Here is a 23,216-nt window from a genome sequence, read left to right on the forward strand (position 1 = left end):
TATTTGAGTGGAGGGGAGTTTTAAGTAAGATTTTCAATGCAGCAATTTTATTTGAAACTTGTACTTGAGTATTTGTATACTGTAGTTTTGCTACTTTTTCTTAAGTAAAAGATCTGAGTACTTCCTACACCACTGGTTGAGGTAGCTTGAAGACACACCATCAGTCCCTACCAGTGTGGAAGTGTTTCTTCAGTGATCAATGCTGGACTCACACTGACACACACATGCTGTAACAACAGTGTTGTTGTCTCGGTAACAACCTGCCCGGAGCTCAAAGAACACAGGACGGTGAAGTAAGTTCTGGACAACAAAATGAAGCCGAGCAGCCGGTGGGTAGAACACAAACCCCTGTACTTTTTGTACTTGATGAGGACACGGAATGAAACATTCAGGCTCTCCAACGCTGACTGGCGCTGAGAAAAGTCCCTCAAACACACACACACACACACACACACACACACACACACACACACACACACACACACAAAGCAAGATTCCTCATGCCACCTACACACATTTTGGTGAGAAAATGACATTGCTGCGTGCCAGCGTTCATCACAACACGTGTGAGTGTGCGTGTGTGTGCAACATGAATACACACACACACACACACACAACCTATAATACATACACCTCGTGTAAGAGGATAAAACACCAAAAAACCAAAGACTTTCATCAAAGCAAGTGAGAGAGGATGTCAGAGATTTTTTCTAAAGATGAAAGCGAGGGATATTCTCTCATTTCGGCTCATCTCTCCCTCTCTCTCTTTCAAAATCCTTGAAGTATCATCCATGTTTCTATGACAAAGAGAGAGAGAGTGAGAGTGAGAGAAGAGAGAGAGAGAGAGAGAGAGAGAAGAGAGAGAGGGGGGGTAAAAGTTATTTACGTCCCACGCTGTGTTATGTGGTCTGTCACTTCTTATTTTCTCCCAGGGCTGTCCAACTGGAAGACTTCAGTCAACTCTCTCCAATCCTGTATTTGCTGAGGTAATTACAAAGTGACAGCTTCAAATCCTCTGCCACACACTCTCTCTCTCTCTCTCTCTCTCTCTCTCTCTCTCTCTCTCTCTCTCTCTCTCTCTCTCTCTCTCTCTCTCTCTCTCTCACACACACACACACACACACACAGCCAAATATGGGTAAATACGGGAATATGGCTCTTACAGATTCTGAGCTCAGTAAGGTAAAACCTGAGACCCGCATCTCTTGTTTAAGTCAATCAGCAACTAACATAACTGCATAGAGGACCTTTAAATGTTCTATAGAGCAGTCAGCAGAATCCCAAACAAGTATTCAATGATTAATAATCCTGAAATTAAATATAATGTCAATGGCATTTTTGTTGGCTATCTGAAAAACATATGTGGGATGCAAACACACACACTCATACACACAAACATGTCCACCTCCCATATTCACTTAGAGGTGATTGTAAGAACATCTTTGATCTTTTTTTCCCCCTTTCTTCTTCAAGGAAATGCATTGCCTGTACACGTAATCCATGACAGACATAATGTGATTTGGTAGTATCTCTAAATGGCAGGGAAAACCAGCTGACAGAAATTAATAAGTTACCGCAGCAATGAAGGAACTGGAGGAGGAGGGGTTGGGAGGAGATGGTGGAGGTGGTGGGCTAACCTGGCAGCAAAACACACAGATCATCAAATTATCTTTTGAGGCATATCGTCATGGTAAAAGTCGCGCACAGAGCTCAACCTGCCCTATCTGCAGCTGCACACAACGCTGGTCTGTCGTCTCCAGTTTGGATCATTACTCCAAAAAATGAGGACGGTAGAAGTCAAAGGTGCAATGTTAAGAACAAGATGGAGACCTGTGGTGACCTCTGTGCCTCATTTCAGTTCAGTCCAGATCTACACGTGGAGGGCTTCTGCTCAGCAATCAGGCCTCATGATTGAACAGGAATGTTAATTAATGTATGAATATGTGTGCTGCCCGTAGGCTCTCAGAATCTCATACATTTGGCACTGGAAGTCATGGCCATGCAAACCCGTGTATAGGTACAAAGGTGTGTGTAGGCATTTTAGTCTAAAGGTAGCCGTATGCTTGAAACAAATGTGATACACATAAATGAGTTCTGTAGCTCAGTTGGTAGAGATGTCTTGTACAAAGGACACAGTTTGGACCAAAAGCACTTTATTTCAATGTATTCGCTGCAATCAGAGTGAAAGGGGGAACTTCTCCTCAACCACCACCAATGTGTAGCCCCCACCTGGGTGATGCATGTTTTGAGCCAGAATGCTGACCACACATCAGCTTGAGGTGGAAAGGAAGGGAAACATAGAGCCAGGTGGAGAGAGCCTGGTTGGGAATTTTTCCAGAACACCAGGGAACTCCCTACTCCTTGCGAGTAGTGCGAGTGATTGTCATGGAATCTTAAATGACCACATTGAGTCAGGACCTTGGTATTACGTCTCATCCGAAAGACGACATCTCCTACAGCTACAGCATCCCTGTCAGTGCACTGGGGCATAGGAATGTTTTTTTTTTTAATTTATGACCATAGGTTAGACTGTAGCCTACTGGCACACCTTCCAGCAACAACATAGCTTTCCAAGGAGGTTTCCCATCCAAGTACATTAAACAAAGTAGGGTACATGTTGGTGTGGATGCTTTCTTTGAATCGAACTTAGACCTGCGAAAGCGCAGCCTTAACCAATAGCAAGACATGTGTGAGTCTAGCGGATGGTCACTCCACCACAGCCCAACATGGATATAGACATAGCATATCCAACTTGTTTTGACTTCTCTAAGATCCGTTCTAGTCAAACTGTGCATTCTTGTCGATGATAAGAGGTTTCAAAAATGCCGTATAATATTTTAAATTTATCTTAGACGATGTCACTTCTTTGCCGGCCATCCTGTCAGTTCTGCTCATGTGGCTCCGCCCCCCCCTACATTGTTCTCCATTTTTCCTGCATAGGTCAACAACATTGTTTCCTGGCAACAGGGGTAAACAGCCGCACTTTGATGGGGAAAGCATTACGTAAATGTACCACAAATTGGAACAACAGTAAACAAGTGTGAAAGGAAGAGCAGCAGGATTACAGGGAGGGGGGGGGCAGTTGAACTCTGGTGTGTGCTGAATGTGTCGTCTCATTTGCGTGCCTGTATGAGCAACATATACCTGTGCATGTGTGTGCATGTAGTTAAGCTACTGTGTGTGTAACAATAAACGATGATATGCCAAACTTGATCTAACCCTTGAAATGTTTAAAGAAATATCTGTTTCTGGAGCATTGCACAAAAGTTACATCACTATCAAAATGCAAAAGATAAAGGAAAGGATTTTCAAGGTGGCAGTGTTGTTCATGTCCAGTGGGAAAAAGTAGGCCAGATGTGGCTTTATGGGTTGCTGTTGGCTTGGATATGTGTGTGAAATAGACAGAAAGACAGACAGAGAGAGGGATGGAAAGCAGAAAGAGAGAGTGTGAGGGAGGTATGTCATGCTCCCCTAACCATTCAGCAAGACTGATTTATCTGGCAACTGCTAGATGGTGGTCTGAGTACAAGAGGCCACCTACACCAGTGTCTGACCCCCGACCTGCTTCAACTTCTGAAATGAACTCAGCTGTCGTTGTTAAATCTACACCCAGACAGGAGAGACAAGCTGGTATTGGGGGAGAATGCACACATACAAACATGCTCACAAACACATGCTTGCATTTAGGCCATGGCAAACACACACGTACAAGTGTGTGTGCAGGTACCCAACCACCCACATTTGTGAATGCAACACCTGGACATTGTCAAAGGAAGTGGAAAGAGACTTCACATGAGAGGAAGAAAGAGAAGAGTTCAAGTGAGCTTATTTCATTTTTGAATTGTTTCTGTGGTTAAATAAGCAAAAATTAAAGTTTAAGTTTAATCAGAACTGTGTGTGTGGGCAACATAAGAAAACAACCCACAGACCAGATGTGGGAGCAAGTCATTGTTTTGAAGTCAAGATCTACAGATGCCGCAGGTCGCCTTACAAGTCTGCCATGTTGAACTGCCATGTTTCTACAGTAGTCCATCAGGGTCAAACCAAACATCATAGTTTTCCTTTGCACTCAGAAGGGGAGGGTGAAGCAAGAGTTACACACTGGACCTTGAATTGATTAGAGGCACACTTTTTGGATAACATACTTTTTATTCTTTTGGTTTGGGGATTGAGTGATCAAGTATTTCCGAGTCAAAAGGCTTAAGTTCAAGTGAAGTCACAAGTCATTGGTGTTCAAGTCAAAGTTTTTATTTTATTTTGTCAAGTTTAGTCTAAAGTCATCAAATTCAAAATCGAGTCTGACTCGAGTCCAAGTCATGTGAGTCAACACCTCTGCCACAGACAGTCATCAGATTTTGATTCAAAGGCGATTGACTGATGGTTCACCATAGTGTTTAACATCACCAGCCCTGCTCACTTCAGCCCAGTGAGAAAAAAAAGACAAACACACAAATAGAGAAATCTGCCATGTGAAATTACCAACACTATTCCAACTTTGGCAGAAATTTGTGTTTTTATGTCGGCTCACATTGCTGATTAAGAAAATAGGTTTTCAGGGTCTTTGGGGGGTCAATTTATCCAAATTACATAACATGAAACGATTTTTTCACCAACACTAGTGATATTAATCCATGCAGACAGGTTTGGTTTTATTTGAACAGGTTTTGAGACAACTATCATTCTCAAAGCACTGACATTTTACCATTTAAAAAGTTCACCAGCAACATGTTTTTCCAGAAACTGTGTCTTGGTGTCTCTAGATTTTCTGGTTTATAGAGACTATTTCTTCAGCAAAATGTTGCTCCTGTTCACAGTCAGGGCTGTGGATTATTCGGAAAAACAGGAATACAGCTTCTGATGAGACACGTCGCAGGTGAACTTTTTAAAAGTGAATTTTTAATACTCACACCTCCAACAAAATTGCATTTATCTCTATTATAATGAGGTGGAGGTGGAGGTCATGGTGGAGGTCGGACATCTCAAAACCAAAACTATCTGCCTGAAGTGACACCGCTGGAGGTCAGTGAGAAAATATGTACAAATTGTAATTTGGGAAAGGACCCTTTAATGTGGCCCTGTCCTCCACCATCCCTCATTCTCCCCTTTCCCCATACAGATGATTCTGGGCTGTGACCTTGGGCAAACACACACACATACACTCACTCGTCCATCTGCTAGCACTTAGATTGGCGTAACTCTTGTTCTCTCTCTCTCACTCTTTCCCTCTCTCTCGCTCTGTCTCCCCACTTCTCGTCTCTTCCTCCCTTTGTCGTCCCTATTGTTGTTTCCAATCCTTTGAAACTTAAAAATATCCCACCCCGATTGTGTTCTGTACATTTTGTTACCATGGCGATTGCCATGTAGAGCAAGCAAAATTAGTGTGTGTGTGTGTCTGTGTGAGTGTGTGTGTATACATGTATAATGTGTGTGAGTGTGCCAGTAGCAGTGCTATCAGCCAAGCACAGATTCTAAAGCTATTTTCTGAGGAAACAACAATAAAAGGAGAAACACCCACCATCCCCTTTCTTTGGTTTTTTTCTTTTCTTCTCATCTTTCTCATTCTCCATCTTTTTTTTTACTGGCCCTCCTCACTCCCCTTCATCCCTATCTGTCTCCACTGCCCCATTCCTTTCTCTCTCTTGCCCCTCCCTCTTTGCGCCAGCCTTCAAACACCCTCCATCGCCCTCCTGCACCCCATGGCAACAGCCAAGAGAGGGAGCGAGGAGGAGAAAGACAGAGGGAGATTGACAGGCAGTGTCTCAGAGGATCTTGTGGGAGTTGTACTGTGTGTGGTATTGATAGTGAGTGGATGGCTGGCCTCATCTGGCCGGCACATTGTAGCCCGCTGACGACAGCAGCATCACGACATCACAATGTCGGCTTACTCCTAAATACCACCAGTGGCCTGGGAAACCAACACTGGCCATACTGTGGAGCCGGTTGTTAATGAGGGGTACCCCTCTGCATGTGTGTGTGTGTTGCCATCTGACATCTAATTTTGGGCTCTGTCTGTGTGTTTTGGGATTCATATTTTATGTTTTGATATTTCTCCTTGAAATATGTGCATGTGTAACTATATGGCCTCAGTAAATGAGTACACACATTTGGTGATGGATAGATATTTCAATTTGTATGTATTCTTGTGTGTCATCAAATTAGATTCATTACTCTGCCATTATGATGTTCCCTCCTCTTTTGTGTACATGTAATTGTGCACATATGCAGTTCTCGGTTTGTTGTTTGTGTATGTTTAAATCCATGCAAGCGTTCATTCTCGCTGATCAAGGGAGCAATAGGGCTCTTTAATACAGGGGTGGTCCCCATGTGCATCTACCACCCTGGGCTGATCAAGGGCAGAACAGCAAGGGAGGAGCAGCCAAAAAGGCCTGGTGGGTCTGTTCATCTGACTGAGTCAGCTTGTAGAAAAAGTGGATCTCAGCAGCCTATTACACTTATGCAGGGATTACCCGAAACCACAGAAAGATATTGATTGATTCATTTCTTCCTGGTTTCAGTCTGTTAGGTGATAATATACAGCCTCAGGGAGTTATTTGAGACACACAACAAAGTGCTGAAAGAGATAATGAGAGAGAAGCGTCCGCCAAAATACAGGATCGGATGTTACTGCCCTATGGTGAAATGACACCTGGCTTGGGTGTTAAATGATAATTCTTTTTTATTACAGCTTGGGTCTCATTTTTGTAGTTTTTTGCCATAGTTTTACAGCAATTCTGCTCACAAAGTAATTGCTGAGATCTGAGACCATGGTGACATCAGTACAACAATCTAACTGAGCAAAGAAAAGTGTTGAGTGGTGAGACTTCTGAACAAGTCAACTGTTTAAACATGTTTATTTGGAGGAATGGAATTGGAAATTCAAACTGTGATAAATGTTTACAACAAACAGTCTCAAATAATTTGAGAATTTGAGGAAATAGTCCCCTATTAGACTGAATTTTGGCTAGCCTGGGGGTTTGATTAAAGGACCAGTGTGTCCAACTCAACACTGCTTGCATCTGTATTTGACAACCTGGGAATGAGAATGGGCTGTAAAGTCTGTTGGAGAAGCTGGTCATGAAATGAATTTGTGAAAAATGTGAAAGGCTCTATCTACAACCAATGTTTGGTCTGTCTGTTCTGGGCCACTGTAGAAACATGGCGGTTTGACATGGCAGCTTCCATGGAAGGCGACCTGTGGCATCTGTGACACTACTGAAAACATACCTGTGAGTATTATATTCCATTTCTTTCAATTGATCCTACTAAATGTTACACACTGGACCTTTAAAATGTGTTTGACTGTTTGTGTTTCTTCTCCTGTTGAAATTGTTAATATATAAAAGTTATGTCACAGATCTCAGTAATAAAGTTGGCCAAAACTGTGAAAATAAGATCCAAGTTGTAGTAAACTGGAATTATTCTTTAAATTGGTGTTAATAGATGTTTTGTCCACTTAGGGACAGCACAACTTAGCTGCTGAATGCTCCACTATGTTTACCAGCTAGTTGCTAATGTTGTCTGCCGTTTGGTGTTGGGAAGGTAGTGTGCAGTGGATTTATTGGAGCTTTTTCACTGAAAACAGCTGCCTGCTGCTGCTAGAGACAATGGCTAATAAGAACAGTAAAGAACAGTAAAGATACAAGCTTTAAAAAACCAATACAATTAGCTCAAAGATGCTACAATTCTTCATAGAGCTGAGGAGAGCCGTAGAGTCGGGATTCTTCCCTACAAACGACACCTTTGATAATAAACATAATTATTTTCCTTTATTAGTGCAGCTTTAAGAGAGGACAGGAGTGGATAAGGTGAGAAAAATAAACTGTGGTCATGCCTTTTTTGTGTATAAAGAGTAAAAAACAGGTAAACAACTATAGCGGGGAAGAGGGCGATAATGTAGCTCCGTGCTGTCAGTCCCAGCTTGCCAGTCACATTTAAGACAGTGGATGGTGTGTGTATTCCGATAAGCTTCCTCCAGGAAGTCCTGTGTTTCCTTGGTTAGTAATTACCTCTCCTGGAGACTGACCAGGGCGAGAAATAAATCTAGACGTGTGGGGACTGGATAATGGGAGATCTAGAGGGATGATGGCTTTAGCGAGAGGTAGAAGTGACACACACACACATGCATACACACACAAACATGCACTCACACGCGTGTAGAAACACTATTGCTCAATCTACCTAGTGACAAGCAGCGAAACAGGGATTTGAGACGGGAGCTTTCTCCTTAGCCAACTGATAAACTCCTGTTAGCAAACCCTGCAGCCAAATACAGTCTCCACCCTGCGTATATGTGTCCACAGCAGATAATGTATCCTCATTCTCTGCTTCTCTAATACTTGCAGCACTGTGCAGGCATTGAGCTATTGGGTCTGATCACTTCTGATACTGGCTCTCTCTCCTCCACCTACCCAATCCCTTCAAACAAACTTGTTTTAATGAAAATACATTCCGGAGTTTGGCGGATTTAGCGGATTTTCCTCCCACTCTCATCTCTCTGTCTCTCCCCAGGTTTTTTTTTTTTTTTTTTTGGGCGGGGGGGCAAAAAACTGCTGAAGCTCCAGCTGGAGCAGCAGTGGCAGCACAGCAGCCCATTTTAAGAAGTGCTGACGCCAGAGCACTGAGCATTTCTGTGTGCATTCAAGGAATGAGGAATGCATCTCCAACCGGCTTAAAGAGAGGCAGAAAGAGGGGTGGAGGCAGGGAGTGGAGAGGTAGGTAGACAAGATAGGAGAGAGAAAGGGAAAGGTAGAAATAAAAGGAGATAGAGGGTGGGAGAGCGAAAGAAATGATGAGAGAAAGGAGTCCGGAAGACTCCAAGTCATGCACTGTATTGCACCTTCACTATCATTGTAGCTCTGTTATGGTTAACAGTCGAGGACCCCCCTGTTGTCAATACCAGGATAACAGCAGACTACTGAATCCTATTTCTAGACAGTGGTATTGAGCACAGCATAAACCTGGTTTATTTGTCCTGCTTAATGTGGATTCAGAGCCCCGTGTATTACAAGCATGTAGGGGGCCAGGTCATATTTTTTATCATGAATTATGAGTTGTTCCATCAAAGCCAAGAAAAAATACTACGTGAATAGAATTTGTTTCAGAACACTCTGCAGAAAGAAAGAGTTTGTGGAAATTCACATTTGGTGGCTTATCCACATCATACAGAATATATCACAATTATTCAAAAGCTATAAGGGGTGACATATGGTGACAAAATGGTGGGGGCTGGATCAACCCACAGACATTCCCAGACCACAATAATTCACAGCAGATGATGCCTGACACACACATGTGCTCCATGAGGACAGTGGCTTTGATGGAAACCATCACGGCCACACAGCCATGATCATTATTTCCTGCACACTGATTTACTGTACATTCATCTCTGATGTATTTCTAATTACTGATATTATGGACTGTGACTGAACCCTTCCTAAATATGTCTTAAAACCATGTGAATGCACCTAGTGGGTATTTTGATTTTAACCCAGAAAAATAAAACGTCACATCACTAGCCAACTGGCAAGAAGATGCCTTCTGGACGGTTAATGCGAGGACTGACAGCAGCTACGGAAACAGCAATGCATCAGGCCAAACCACAACTCTCTTCTTCCCAGGGCTGTTACACACAGTCCCTCACCCTCTACAAACTCCATCCATCCATCCATCCATCCATCCATCCATCCATCCATCCATGCATGCACTGACACTTGCCAAATCCTCAAAACCTCATTCGCAGGGATCGACGTGTTGAAGAGTTGACCTCCTACACAGCTGTCAGTAGTGGTGGAATCCCTTTTCAAGGATTGGTGAGGTAAGCCCTACAGGCCACAGGTCTGTCAGCAACCACTGGTATGAGGATAAGACAGGGAGAGCCGTCATTGATAAGACTGCTTGCACTAGTTGAACGTAAAAGGTTCACGAAAAGGTGAATACTGTGGGATCAATACCACAAATCACTATGGAATGAAAACATGGACATCTACAGAAAACATCAGTGGCTGGAATGAAAAAGCAAGTAGAGGACACTGAACATCACTTGGTATCTCTCACTGTTCACTGCGGTCCATAGTGTCTGCTCAGAGAGTGAAGACTCCTCCAGCTGTCCCTTGTCATCCTTCAGCGTCCTTAACTCTCTGCTTCAGGCAGCTCTCGGTCCCATGGGAGCCCCTGGCAATGCCAGCTGAGCCACCTTGTCGACAGCTCTCTCCCATGGCTGCCCACCAACGCCTCGCTTTGTACCCTGGAACAGACAGGAAGAACACATCACCCCTGAAGATAAGCATGGGAACATTTCATCATGGGGAGCACAGGTGACAACGATGGTCGAAGACAGGTAGATATATTCTATTATTCACAGCCCAGCAAGGGTGTAAGATCTCCCTGGCGATCGCTACAGAGGCTGGTGTCAGAGGTGACATCAAAAAGACAAGGGCTGGGTGACAGCCGCCGACTACGGCACTGTCGAGGTAATTCCCAGGTGCCCCGGCAAGGGTCCCTCCTCTGGAGGCACTGGTGGGATCAGAAAGGTCACCTGGCAACACAGGTCAAAGCTTTGATCCAATCAGAGGAAAATCCAGCAGGGAAGGGCTTTTATGAGTGAGGGGTAGAGGGAAATGGTTGGCTGTCATTTTATATTTCAGAGGCAAAACATGGAGCCAAAGGAAGGCAGGCAGCAGTGGCAGCAGCCCCATCATTATTTAATACACAGCCTGCTTTAGATGCTTCTAGACTAAAACACAGGGTGGAAACAAAAAAGGACCCATGATAACCGTTATTATTAAACTGCATATTTTATGAGGCCCCTCCCAATTAGAAAGTCAATTGTCGGTTATGTATTCACGCAGGCAGTGAAAAGGCACTGAGAGAGTGACCCTCAAGCTTGACCTCACATGCTTTGAACTTTTTCTCTTCAGCCCCCCTCCTGTCTCTCCCTTTTCTCCCTCTCTTTCTGCCTTCACTTGGTCCCCGGGAATGAATGCTTTGATTCGGGCCGTCCAGCTGCATAAGTAAACCACATTACATTTTAGGAATGTAAATAGCAGAAAGTGCTTTTGTGAAAAATTCATTGGATGCTCCCGGCTGGACCACATAATTATTTAGAGAGCATATTTAAATACCTCTTACGATTATGGAGGAATGCACGCAATTTCCCTTTCAATGTCCCAACCGGTCATTTGGTCAGGAGATAGGAGGTCACAGAGACAGAGTGGGAAACTATAGAAATGCTGTGCGCTATGCAATGAACCGCGGCAAGGGAGGTGATCTGTTCAAGGGTTCCAAACTGCTCTTTGGACCCCAAACAAGAACCAGTGTCTATTACTGGATTATCATATACATCCACAGAGCATGCGGCGAATGCTCCAGACTGACACAGCTGCAGACAAGCTATGATATCATTGCAACTGAATACCATTCGTCAGGGTTTTAAGACACAATTTGTCAGGATTGTCAGCAGAATGCAGCGTCACCCCCCTCGCTGGCTAAACAGACACGTTAAGCTGGAAAACATACATGGGTTTGTGCATGTCAAATACAATTCCCTACAAGATAACTCTAATAAACGCATGATATGCTGAGCTGTGTATATTTTTGCAGCGATCAAGTGTATACTTCACACTGCACACCACATCTGCCATACGTAGAAACATGGCTGAGCTCAGATCGGCTGCCGTCACTCATCACTTCCTCCTCTCTACAAACTTCACACATAGACAGGGCTGACTTCCTGTCTGTCTGGAAGATTGCCTGTCTCGGGGGGAAGGGGATATGTATCTGGAATGACAGCAGTGCTGTGTGTGTGTGTGTGTGTGTGTGTGTGTGTGTGTGTGAGAGAGAGAGAGAGAGAGAGAGAGAGAGAGTACTTATGTGAATTCTGCTATCAACCAGTAAAATATACAATAATTCTACTTTGCAAAATACAATCACCTTCAAACATCAAGCTGAATCTCTTCTCATGTCCTCCTCATGTCCTCTACCATATATTCTGTTGTTATGCAGACTAACAAAGGTACATAGTCTGAATCCTCCGCCTCATGATCAAATGCAACAACACTGACAACCAAACATCTCCGCAGCCAACACACAACATCCCAAAGGTAGGCTGATATAATATGAGTGAATATGTGGATAGCTGTGATCTCTTTCTCTGTCAGACATCAGTGTCTTCTCCCAAGACAAGAGATTGGTGACAAGACACGAAAACACTCTCAAACAATAAATGGTGTTATTGAGGAGGTGATTGAGGAATAATAATTAATGATGAGCATGCAGCAGGACAAAGATGCTCTCTAAAGACTAGCCTGCTGTCCCCCAAGGGACAGAATGGGGCTTCAATTAACTGACAGGCGGATGTATTAGAATTTCTATCATGGGCCTTGGTGGGCTAGTGAGATGCAGGACTACAATGCTTTGAAAACCAGTGTGGTTTCCCCATCAAACACGTCCTCTAGGTCCTTTGATCTGCTGGGTGGTATGTGTCCTTGGAGATACGTGTCTACTTCCTCAAAGCTCTTTGTTGCCAGCCCCTCATTTTCCTGCACTGAGTTTTAGTGGTACAGCAGCACAGGCTCTGCTGCATTCACTCTCAGACAACAGAAACAGCACATCCACATCATGTGACACCAGGTGATTTTAAACATGCATGATGAATGCACCAATGTGTTTGTGTGTGTGTGTGTGTGTGTGTGGGTGTGTGGGTGTGTGTGCATACTGCAAAAGCATGCAGCCCATGAATACAGGTGATATGTTCTCAGGAATGAACATTCAGTAGCTATTTTTTGGGGGGATGTACACACAAATGCAAAATCTCATTTGAAATAAACCACATTCGAATAAAAATGCAGTTGGCAATATTTCCTGGCCATGTAGGATGTCCTTTAGCTTTGCTAATATTACAAACCTGGACTGCTTCTAGACCTCTGTATTGCTGCCCACATTTCTGTTTGTTTTGCAATTCTTAGTGGTCTGGTGTTGTGCCAACTGACAAGATTTTGGCCACTTGTAAAAACAGTTAACCAATCAGAGCTTTGTAAGACTAGACAGATGTCATCTTTCTTCGTAGCTAGCTAGCTGCTTAGCTGCATCCATGAAAAATAGCAAAAGAAAAATCAGTAGAAAAATAGCAACCATGCTGGATGACATTGAGACAGCTGTACATGAGTCACCTTACTGACCTAATAACTCTTAAATAAACATATTTCTCAGATCTTTGTGACTGACGTTAGCAGCTCCAAGCAACTGCTACTGCAGCTTTACTGTACTGCAAAAGAATGGATACGCTCACTATTGGTTAGTTAGGGCAGAACAGAACAAAGTAACAAGAACTACTACTACTAGTACTACTCAGCTTGTGAAAACATTCTATAATTTCGTCTAATAACCGTGGAGGGTCTAATGAAACACACTACTGAGTTGCATTATAGTGTAAGATCCAATGTTTTTGGAGCTTGACCCATGGGCTGTTTTACTTGACAGTTCTTTCTTGAAAAATGGGTTAATGGATCGTGTTTTGCAGCCAAATTTAAACCAAACTAAACATTAGTCCAGTGCCATTCCAGCATTGATAAGAGATGAAATTTATGTTGGTGCCAATGAAAGAGGATGAAGATAAAATTCATTTGTGATTGTTCACATTATTTTCTGCATTGTGCTTAGTTCTACACTCTACATCAAGAAACTCACAAATGCTCATATATTTGATGTAAAACCAATGTTAGACCTGCTACAATCAACTGTAAAGTATCAGGAGTGATAGCTTTTGGGGCAAAAGCCAAGCGGCCTCCTTGCCTGTGCCAGAAACCCCCCACATGATCACTGACGTCAGCAGGCATTCTCACCAGCCGGCTCTCCCTTGAACTGCTGGGTCAGTTTCCTGTTAGGCCCTGACACAATATGCATGAATGCTCCATCTCGCAGCGCTGCCTCCCTGTGAAGTGGTGTTCAGGTTACATTCCTCCCAGCTAAAGCCCTTGGCCCTCCCCAGCCACAGCAGATCTGTAAACTGTTTACACTTCACTTCCCACACCTGGAAGAGGGCCAAGGCAAACCTGGAATGAGGCCCACAAGAAGGAACCAACAGATAGGCCCTTAGATTTCAGCAGGAGAGGAGCGATTGTGTCTTGGGCTGGAGTGGAGTATTGACTCACCACCACAACCAACAACATCACCCCACTCTTTTTCTCTCTCCTAAAGGGAGAGCAGAAGAGGAAATTTGGATTGGAAACAGAACCATGTGTTCAACAGTCTGCTGGCCCACAAAACTAAGACGCAGTGTTCCACATGAATATCTCCTCACACCAAGTGTTGCCATTAACACTTTTTCTGATGCACAGTGACTAAACACAGGTTATATATGGAAGCTTCATTCATGAAGCATTTTTTATTTATTTAAATGCTTTAAAATAAAAAACGTATGGATTATATTTTTGTATAATGTTTATTTCCATCTCTCTCTGGACTCTCTTTCTGAATGGGATTAACATTTCCTTGAAATCACAATAGCAAATCCACCACTGGTCCACAGGTGCTCCAGCGTACGTCACAGATTCAGCCCCAGCGGGGATATTATAGCTAACTTGTGCTTAAGCCACACACCACTTCTGCCATGTCAGTTTTCATGCACGCCACACCTCATGTAAATGCAAGTCCAATCCCTGACATATTGTGCAAGCGTGATGTAAGTCTAAGACAGAAAGAAATCCTCTGTTCCCCTGGTGCTCGCAGTGAAGCTGAGGAAAACAGGCAACTGAAAGAATGAGGGAGGACCCGCTGTATGTGCTTTACAATAAATAATATGAATCAATGTAATAAGGGCAGAGAGTGGGACACAGATAATATGCAAAAGTGTGCCATGTGAATTACAATTATAATGTTTGATGATTATATTTACAACTGAAATTATGAGAAAAAGAGATATACAGTATATGCACTAAATCTACTGAGGGAGAGGGAAGGGAATTAGAGAGACCTACATTTTATGTTATAGTGTATAATAAAGCTCCCATGTAGAGTTGGGCTTGTTTTCTATAAAGTCATCTATAAAACATACTGTAGCCCTTTACCAGGCAGTGAGGGGAGGGGATACATCCACATGTAGTGGACTGTCTCAAAGCCATGCTACTTAATACAACAAAAATGGAAAAAAATATGTCAACCACATTAGCAGTACAAGCCTTGCCCAGCCTATTAATTGCCCCTGTGTCCAATTTTCTGTCTTCTTTGTAAGTGACAGTGGCAAAAAAAGGCATTTTCTTGGAATTAGGGGAGGATGAGAGAGGATGACATAGAGACACAGAGAAAGAGAGAGAGAGAGCGAGAGAGGAGAGAGAGAGAGAGAGAGAGAGTAAACCCGTAGCCCCAAACTAGCATGTCCTGCAGTGACATGTATATTGAATACCAATCAGAGGCATGGGGCTTGCCAGCCCCGGCGCAGCACTCATTTCCAATGCACACACTGTTGCTCAATCAGTAAGGCCCTGGCGGATAAAAAGGGATCGCTTGCCTGGCTCTCTGAATATTAGCTAATGCCACATTTGCAAGTCTTCAAGAGCAAAGGGAGAGCGGGTGAGTGGGGGGCAAAGAGAGAGATGAGGAAGATATGGAGGGATGGAGAAACAGAGGGATGTGAGAAGGGGAAGATAAAGATAGAAATAGAGCGAAAGCAAGAGAAGGAGGAGAGAAACATAAAAAAACTGTGCTCTGTTTGGGACTGCAGAAAAAAAACGAGATAATTTCGTACAATAAAAAAAGCTGTGAATGGCTTTGTAGTGCACAAGCGATGGAAGTGATGCCTGGATGGGGATTATGCTCTTTTCATCATAAAGCCCCATCTGGTATACTAGCAGGACCACGTCTGTCCAGGCCTCTCGCCCTTTAAAGTGTCGGCTTGGGTTACACATCAATCCAGTCCAATTGCAGCTGTGCTGGGAAAATAAGGCAGACCAATTCTGCACATACATGGCAAAGCACACGCTAGCATGCACACACAGACACACAAAGAAATGCTCATCCATTACCAAAAATGTGTGTACACATGCAAATTGACAGATGGATGAAGAGGGAGGCAGACTGAAGGAAGTGCAGACAGAGAGATCTCACGCACTCACACACACACACACACACACACACACACACACACACACACACAGACCCCTTGCCCCCATGTGCAAAGTCCCACAGAAACAATGGTAAAACACAAAAAGGACAGCTCTGTTTTTGAAGCATGCCTATTTCTAACTTGAAAGAGCCAACCATAATTAAAACCAATGGGCAGCAATGCGAGATAAATGAATAGCAGAGCGTTCACCAGACCCCTCCTCATCTTTTAACTAAACCACTGGTCCGGTGTCTGACAGATGTTCCAGTTCTATTTGATGTGTGCATGTGCATGACCATGTTTGTGTGTATGCGTGTATTACTATGAGTGTGTCTGCACAGACCGGCAGGACATTATCATTTGTCATTTCCTTCTACTCTTTCTCTGAAAATCCATCATGGCCGCTTACATACATAAACCCATCATGAGTTCTGATTTTTATAAGAACCAGATTTGCTTTTACTACAGTGGCTGCATATGCAACACGTACAGTCACATGGTGCAGAAGTGGTCTAGTAAGATATGCTCTACTACATTATAGGACTGCATTTGTGAGATGATATCATAACTACTGTACTTTACAGTTACAGTACCTTCTATCGAGGGATCTAATTAAAATACAAACAGAATGTTCAGTCTTTTATCGTCTGAATATTTGCCAGTGCAACTTGCACCACGCTACAAGTACCAACAAATTTCTTTAGGCTGTTGGTGCATAAATCCTTACATGTGTTTTGGGAATCCGTGATTTGGAATCATTAAATATTAAAACGCTTAGAATACTTAAAGAGCAATTAGATTATTCTACAGTGATTTATACAATGTAGAGAAAGCTGCAAAGGAAAGTAAATCATCATGAGCTCAACTCCAGACAATAATGAAGATGGATTTAAATCACACTATACGACCAAACCCTCTTTTCTACATACTAATTCTTTAAAAGAGATGAGATTTGCCTGATAGGTCACATTTATCCTGCAGATGTACAATTACTCTTTTTATTAAAGATATCTGCCTTTAGCCACAAATGATATTAGATGTCAGACGTTAACCTGAAGGACATGATTCACTTTCTAGCTATGCTAGACCTTTAATTCTCCAGTCTAAATTGGCTGGGGAGAAGTGTTCTTCATCTTTCGAATGTGTCATCCTCACATTGGGCCTCATCACTGGACGAAAGGCCCACCATCATTATATCATGATCTGCCTATTCCTAGGCGGTCCTAGACCAATAGGATATGAACAAAGGGGATAATATTACAACTAGATAAAGATAAATGGAACTCAATTTCACTGGAATTAAAACAAGCCTTTGATTCATTTGAAGAAAGAAACGATAATAACGAATTCAATTTGATTTGTTTGGCATTAAAGGTAGTTTGAGGTCTCTTTTCTGGATGTAGAAATTAGTGTAGCTTCTCTTTCAGTGCCTCCAAAATAATGAACAATGGAGGAAGAGAAACAGAGAAAGATTGAGATAGGGAGGGGGTTAACGTTATGACTCTATTGAAAATTGTGCTGTTAACAAATTGGTGGGTCTCAGCTGTTTTCCGAGACTTTAGCCTCCAGGTGCATTTGTCTGCCTGTTTGTCTGTCTCTTGCTTCATTGTAGTGCTTTTTTCAGTGCCGGACTTTCAGTTGTATCCGGACAGCCCAAATGACAACGCTGCCGGCAAGAGAGAGGTAGTTGACTGAATAAAAGGAGCCCAAATCACCGCTCCCCCGCCTCCTCCCCTTCTCCCCTCCTCCCCTGTCAGCCGGTCTGGACAGCCCGGGGGAGATCAAACCTGTTTGTAATCCCGCTCTTCCTCTTCATGTCTGTGTGTTTACAACCTGACCACATTGCTGCTGTACGCGCTCTCACAGCTCTGTCTGTGGTCCACGTCTCTCTCTATTAAATCAGATGTAGCAAGGTGGGGAAGAAATAGGATACATTCATTGTCCTTGGCTGACAGCTTCTCAGAGAGACAGTTGCACAGTCCTAGATTTTTCTGCATTGCACTGACAACTGATAGGCAATTAATTTGCACCAACCACTCCCCCCATCTTCACATGGTCATAATAAACATTTCCAGCCTGGGGTCTGAGTGAATGGTGAAGTGTCTGCTGTGTGACTGTCATCAGATGATTTGTTCTAGTTCTGCTTTCTTTTTGGGAGGAATGCAGACAAACTGTTAGGAAGGACAGTTTGGGGGCCTTGTTTCTTTCTTGTCCATGCTCGGGTCCTTTCAAATGCAGTAATTTGCGGAAGGGGACCCCAGTCATAGATCACAGGATCTGGATCTGTGGAGTTGGTGGGCAGGGGGAACGGCCTTTGGGGTGCAACCCTGGAACTTCTTCAATGAAAACCGCATGGCTTTTAATGGCAACCTCTGGGTGGTCCAATCAACCTCAAGATGACATTTAGTGACACGTGTCTCTGGCAATTGGTTTTAGCCCATGAAACGTCAGCTTATTATGACTCTGTCTTAGGATGTTTCAAATTGTGAAGTATTTGGATGACAGCAGCAGTTGATTACATTATGCCATAAATGAATTCCAAGCAGGTTGCGTTGGGTTTCCCAAGGGCCTTTGTGGCTTCTTTGACATCTTCATCAAGCCAGCTTTTACAGCACTTTGGATCTTTGGAAAAGGGGACAAGAATCTAATAAAAGCTTAAGAAATTCATAAGAAAGCAATAATCTTGCATGTAAACATGATTCTTTCCTTGCTAACACATCATTCATGTTCAAACTACACCATTTACAGAGAACACAATGCTCTTTAGATCTTCCAGAGCCTCAAGGTCAGAAAGTAAACAGGACGGTGCAGAGCTCACCACATCTGACCCCAGTCACCAAAATGTTACTAATCTGCATCACAAGAACAGCAATCATCTCACGTCAGCGGTTTCCCTGCTACAAACCCTCTCACCCTGAAACAATCTGACATCACTGTCCGCAGACTCTCCAGAACATTTGTGGTGTGCACTTTCAAAGCAATGGGAAAACCCCTTCGCTCCAACTTGTAAGTGAATGTGAATAAGCAATTTTTCCCTGGGATAGCTGGTTTCACATTTAAATGACATCCACAAAAATGATATCCACACCCATTGAGATGCTTTAATGCATGGGAAATTGTAAGCATGGATGAATGTATGTGGGCTATAGTAAGTCCCATATCCCATACATATACGTATACATACATATATACATATAATTCATATTCAGTCGATTAAAACACAAAAACAATATTGTCAAACAAGTCTGTGACATTATAAAACTCTAATTTGAGTCTCTGTGTTAGTTAATTCTCAAGGTTACTGTCAGCAGTTTATTCCACTATTTCCATCTTGGCTGCCATTAGCTTGGATGTAGTTGACTTGGGGTTGTATGAAGGTTAAACAAGTAAAGCATGTTTTCCCTGTGCCCTGGCCAGTGCTGATTGCCATCACAAATGACATAATAGTCCTGCAATCAGCCTGCAGTGATGAGCTGCTTTTGGCGTCTTTACCTAAATCCAGTCTCCCACTATTAAGCTGAAACATACAGTATCTGCTCAGGCCAAATGGCCAAATATCTCGTATCAAACTGTCTGACCAGACCTCATATAGAGTTCTTTCATGTATGTTCAATTGGTTTGGTTGGATTAAAAATGCTGAGTTGGTGGAAAAAGTGACAGCCTGTCTGTGTCTTACTGCACTATAAGTCTGTTATCACTGTAACCTGAGCCAACTTTCAGACTCCACAACTCTGAATTCGCTTAACCTTCATATTATACCTTCAACATGTAATCAGAAATGGGGGGTTTTGCAACTACATGCTGAAATCTGGACTGACTGACTATTACCATGTAATTTAGCCTGCTATTATTCCATAAATTACTTCAAAACAATTTAATATACTTGTGGAAATATCCACAAAAGAATAACTAACATTGCATACAACATTTTATCAGTCATGCTCACCATCAGTGAGGCCCACACTCACCACAGATTTACATTTCTTTGCATTGTGTGAAACCAATCATTTGTTCCAAATTACCAAAATACAGTTGAATAAACTAGTACGAGACAACAACATAGGCAATGTTTTCCAGATATGCAAAAGTCTTCCCAGTGTGAAATATAGTTTTACATCAGCAAAAGGAACTGGTCTTTAAATTGCCAAACCTTTGGTTCAACAGTCTTTAAACAACACAATGACCCCCAAACCATCCCGCTGGGCTGATCATTTCACTGTGGAGCCGTCATTTGCGAAAATGTTCAACCAAAGAGAACATTTTAAAAAGAAAAACATGCTGATATCCAGCCAGGAGCTAATAAAGGTGGTTTTTCCATGCTGACAACCTACATTTGATTCTCAAGTTTGAAGAGTCAGACACAACCACTACTGGGGGTCAGTCTGTCGAATGGCGTCCCACTGAGACCCCATGATAGAGGGACTGGAGCTGAGCGAGGGAGGGGTTAGAATAGGGTAGAAAAGGTTTGGTGCTCAAATGAACAGCTAAAAGAAATAAATGCAAATCATAATCATCTTATGAACAGACCAGCATTTGAAAAAAAAGGAATATTAATTGTAGACGGCTACTATTCGATAGGATAAGCTTAAGAGGACGATGACCATAATGGCTACCTGCAGTGCTTGGAAAAAAACCAGAGTGCGCCCCCACCAAGCCCTCCATCTTTCATAGAGCTACAAACAGCCCCGGCTTCTCCTTTGGTCAGCCAGCAGCAAAATGAAAAGAGAAATACTCCCCTGGGTTTGAAATAAAAGGCCTGAATCAAATAAACACCAGGAGAGTTTTTCGTTCACTTTGCTACCTGCAGTTTCAGTATATTAGCCTCTTCTACTCCTGGTCCACATCCCGCAGTGAAATGAATACAAAATTACATTTAAGTTAATGCTACATGACATTTCCCCTCTTTTCACACCATTTCCGTTGCCTTTTTGTTGTGGTTCTTGCGGTTGTTGCACATTTGTAAAAACCACCTGCAGGAGTGATTTGCCAATTTGGTAAAGTGCACCTGAAGCTGTCCGATAGCTACGACCTACATCCCGAAACACCATATAAACCATATTAATAGAAATGTTAAATAACTGCATGCCAACAACAAAAATAAATAATGCATTAATACTTTGTATTGATAGCAGCAAAGAATTTCGGCTCTAACAGCATCAGACTTGACGGAGACCCCCTACCTGGCATCCCCTGTTTCCACGACCCCCGCTGTTTGTGTATTGTCGAACCATGGCAGCCCATTGACAGCCTCCCCCGGATTGCCAATTTCCCGTTGGTGGTCCAGGGTTTCGCCTGTCCTTTCTCAGCATTGTGCAACTGGAATAGGTGCGTCCTCCCCTGCTCACGCTGCGGTTGTAGCTCCACGATCTGATTGGACAGCGCTAAGCGAGACTTCATCAGGAGAACATCCCTGTCGTCATGACAACTTGCCAATATCCCAACAGGGGTGTGTTTGTGGGAGGGTGGGGTGGCAGAGCGTGGTTGCATTTTTGCCTCCGACTGGAACGACAACGATTCATCATCGTTACCTCACTGCTTGCTTCCCCCTCGTCAGTCCTAGCGGGCTAAGCTAATCTGTCCAGTTTGCGATCTCGTAGAATTTATGGGCCACTCTGCCACAATCTGTGAGTCTTCAACCAGCTGTCCCATCAGGGTTTCTTAGCCCAATGTCTCGCACCACAGGATACCAAATCAGCTTAAAACGATGGCCATAATCACTATTCCGTCACACGAGATTCAGGATGGTGATAGCAAATACAAAGAGGGACTTCTAACTCTAAAAAGTTCTTGGTCTTTTATACCAATATTGTTTATTATAATGTTCCTTCCACACACACACAAAAAAATTCTTTTCCAACTGTAGTTTGGCCAGGTTGGTTTGAAACCATGGTAACTTGAAAGAAACTTTTGAAAAAGACATTTCACCTTTTATCCTCAAATGGCCTTTGTCATTATACCCCAACTCCTCTCACCCACATCCTTCCCATGAAAATGTGAGGACGACTTATGCCAGACTAAAAAGACTATTGTTCCAGTTTATCATTCTGATAACTCAACATACAGTTTAGTTTAAAGAAAGAAAACCAAATCCCACAGAATCCGACAGGAACAGAGCAAAAGAGATCAACAAAAGATGGAAAGACGAGAGAAAAGAGGGGGAAAGTGAGAAGAAAGTAAAAGCAAGGCATTATCTTGTTGTCAGCCATGCTATCAGCAGCACAAACAGATGAATGTTTGGCGGGTGAGACACCTGCTGTGCTGCTAGCCTGCTAGCCGGCGATTAGCACAGAGCAGGCGGCTGGTTCCCAGGGTTCTTTCCCAGTTACCTCCTGCCGAGCTGGAGACGTTGACCTTGGCCACTGCTGGAGCTCTCCTCCCCTGCTAGGAGTGAATGGCGGGCCGGGACGGAGGGTCCTAGCCTCCGCACTCCTTTGATTGCTAATCCCCCAAACATTATGCACCACCCGGCACCCTACCTGGCCTTCTAGCCGGAGGCGGCTTGGTGGTGGCCATTGAAAGCAGGTGATGAATGGAGTATAGCTGCTGGAAGCCAGACTCCCTGGGTAGCAGCGGAGCTCTGCAGGCCCACAAAGCTGCTTAAAACAGTCCAGTGTGGTTCTCATCTGTTTTGGTGGATTTCAGGAGAAAAAAGGATGCCCCCGCTTAGTCCTTGGTATTTTAAGTCTTGAGGGGTGGACAGCATTTTTCCAAAAATAGCTATAGTGAAGAGTATTGGGTATTCACAAAACGTAAACAATGTCTCCCATAACCCTTGAAAGGGCAGCGTGTGACACGAGATACCCGTCCACAGATTATCGTACAAAACTATTACATGAATGTACGGAAACACAAAAGCTGACAACTGACAAAAAAAAAAATCATAATACTGCTGCTAACCAGAGGAGCCGGCAAAAATTGATCGAGCGTGGTTTGGGAGAGGACGTGGATCTCTTAAAGCGATAGCATCCTTTTTATTCTGACCACCGCCCAGCAGGAGTTAGAGCTTGAATGTAAACCCATGTCAACGCATTGATAATGTGTCAGTCCTTAGCCTTTTATTTTGTGTGTAAAGTCACTGACAGTGCTTCGACCATTTCGATGGTGGCTATCACAGGATATA

At 43.3% G+C, this 23,216-nt stretch overlaps 1 protein-coding gene across 1 annotated transcript in view; it reads right to left on the bottom strand.

Annotated features, from left to right (window-relative positions):
• LOC127355296 (axin-2) overlaps positions 1-21,399 on the bottom strand; it is a 74,007-nt gene extending 52,608 nt beyond the window's left edge. The window contains exons 1-2 of the mRNA XM_051386030.1: positions 21,277-21,399; positions 10,054-10,243 (exon numbers count right to left, since the gene is read on the bottom strand). The gene's annotated coding sequence lies outside the window, so the exon portion shown is untranslated. The remainder of the gene's footprint in view (positions 1-10,053; positions 10,244-21,276) is intronic.
• Between the last annotated feature and the right edge of the window lie 1,817 nt (positions 21,400-23,216).

Source organism: Dicentrarchus labrax, unplaced genomic scaffold (genome assembly GCF_905237075.1).
Source record: "Dicentrarchus labrax unplaced genomic scaffold, dlabrax2021, whole genome shotgun sequence".
In the NCBI taxonomy this organism is placed as follows: Eukaryota; Metazoa; Chordata; class Actinopteri; family Moronidae; genus Dicentrarchus; species Dicentrarchus labrax.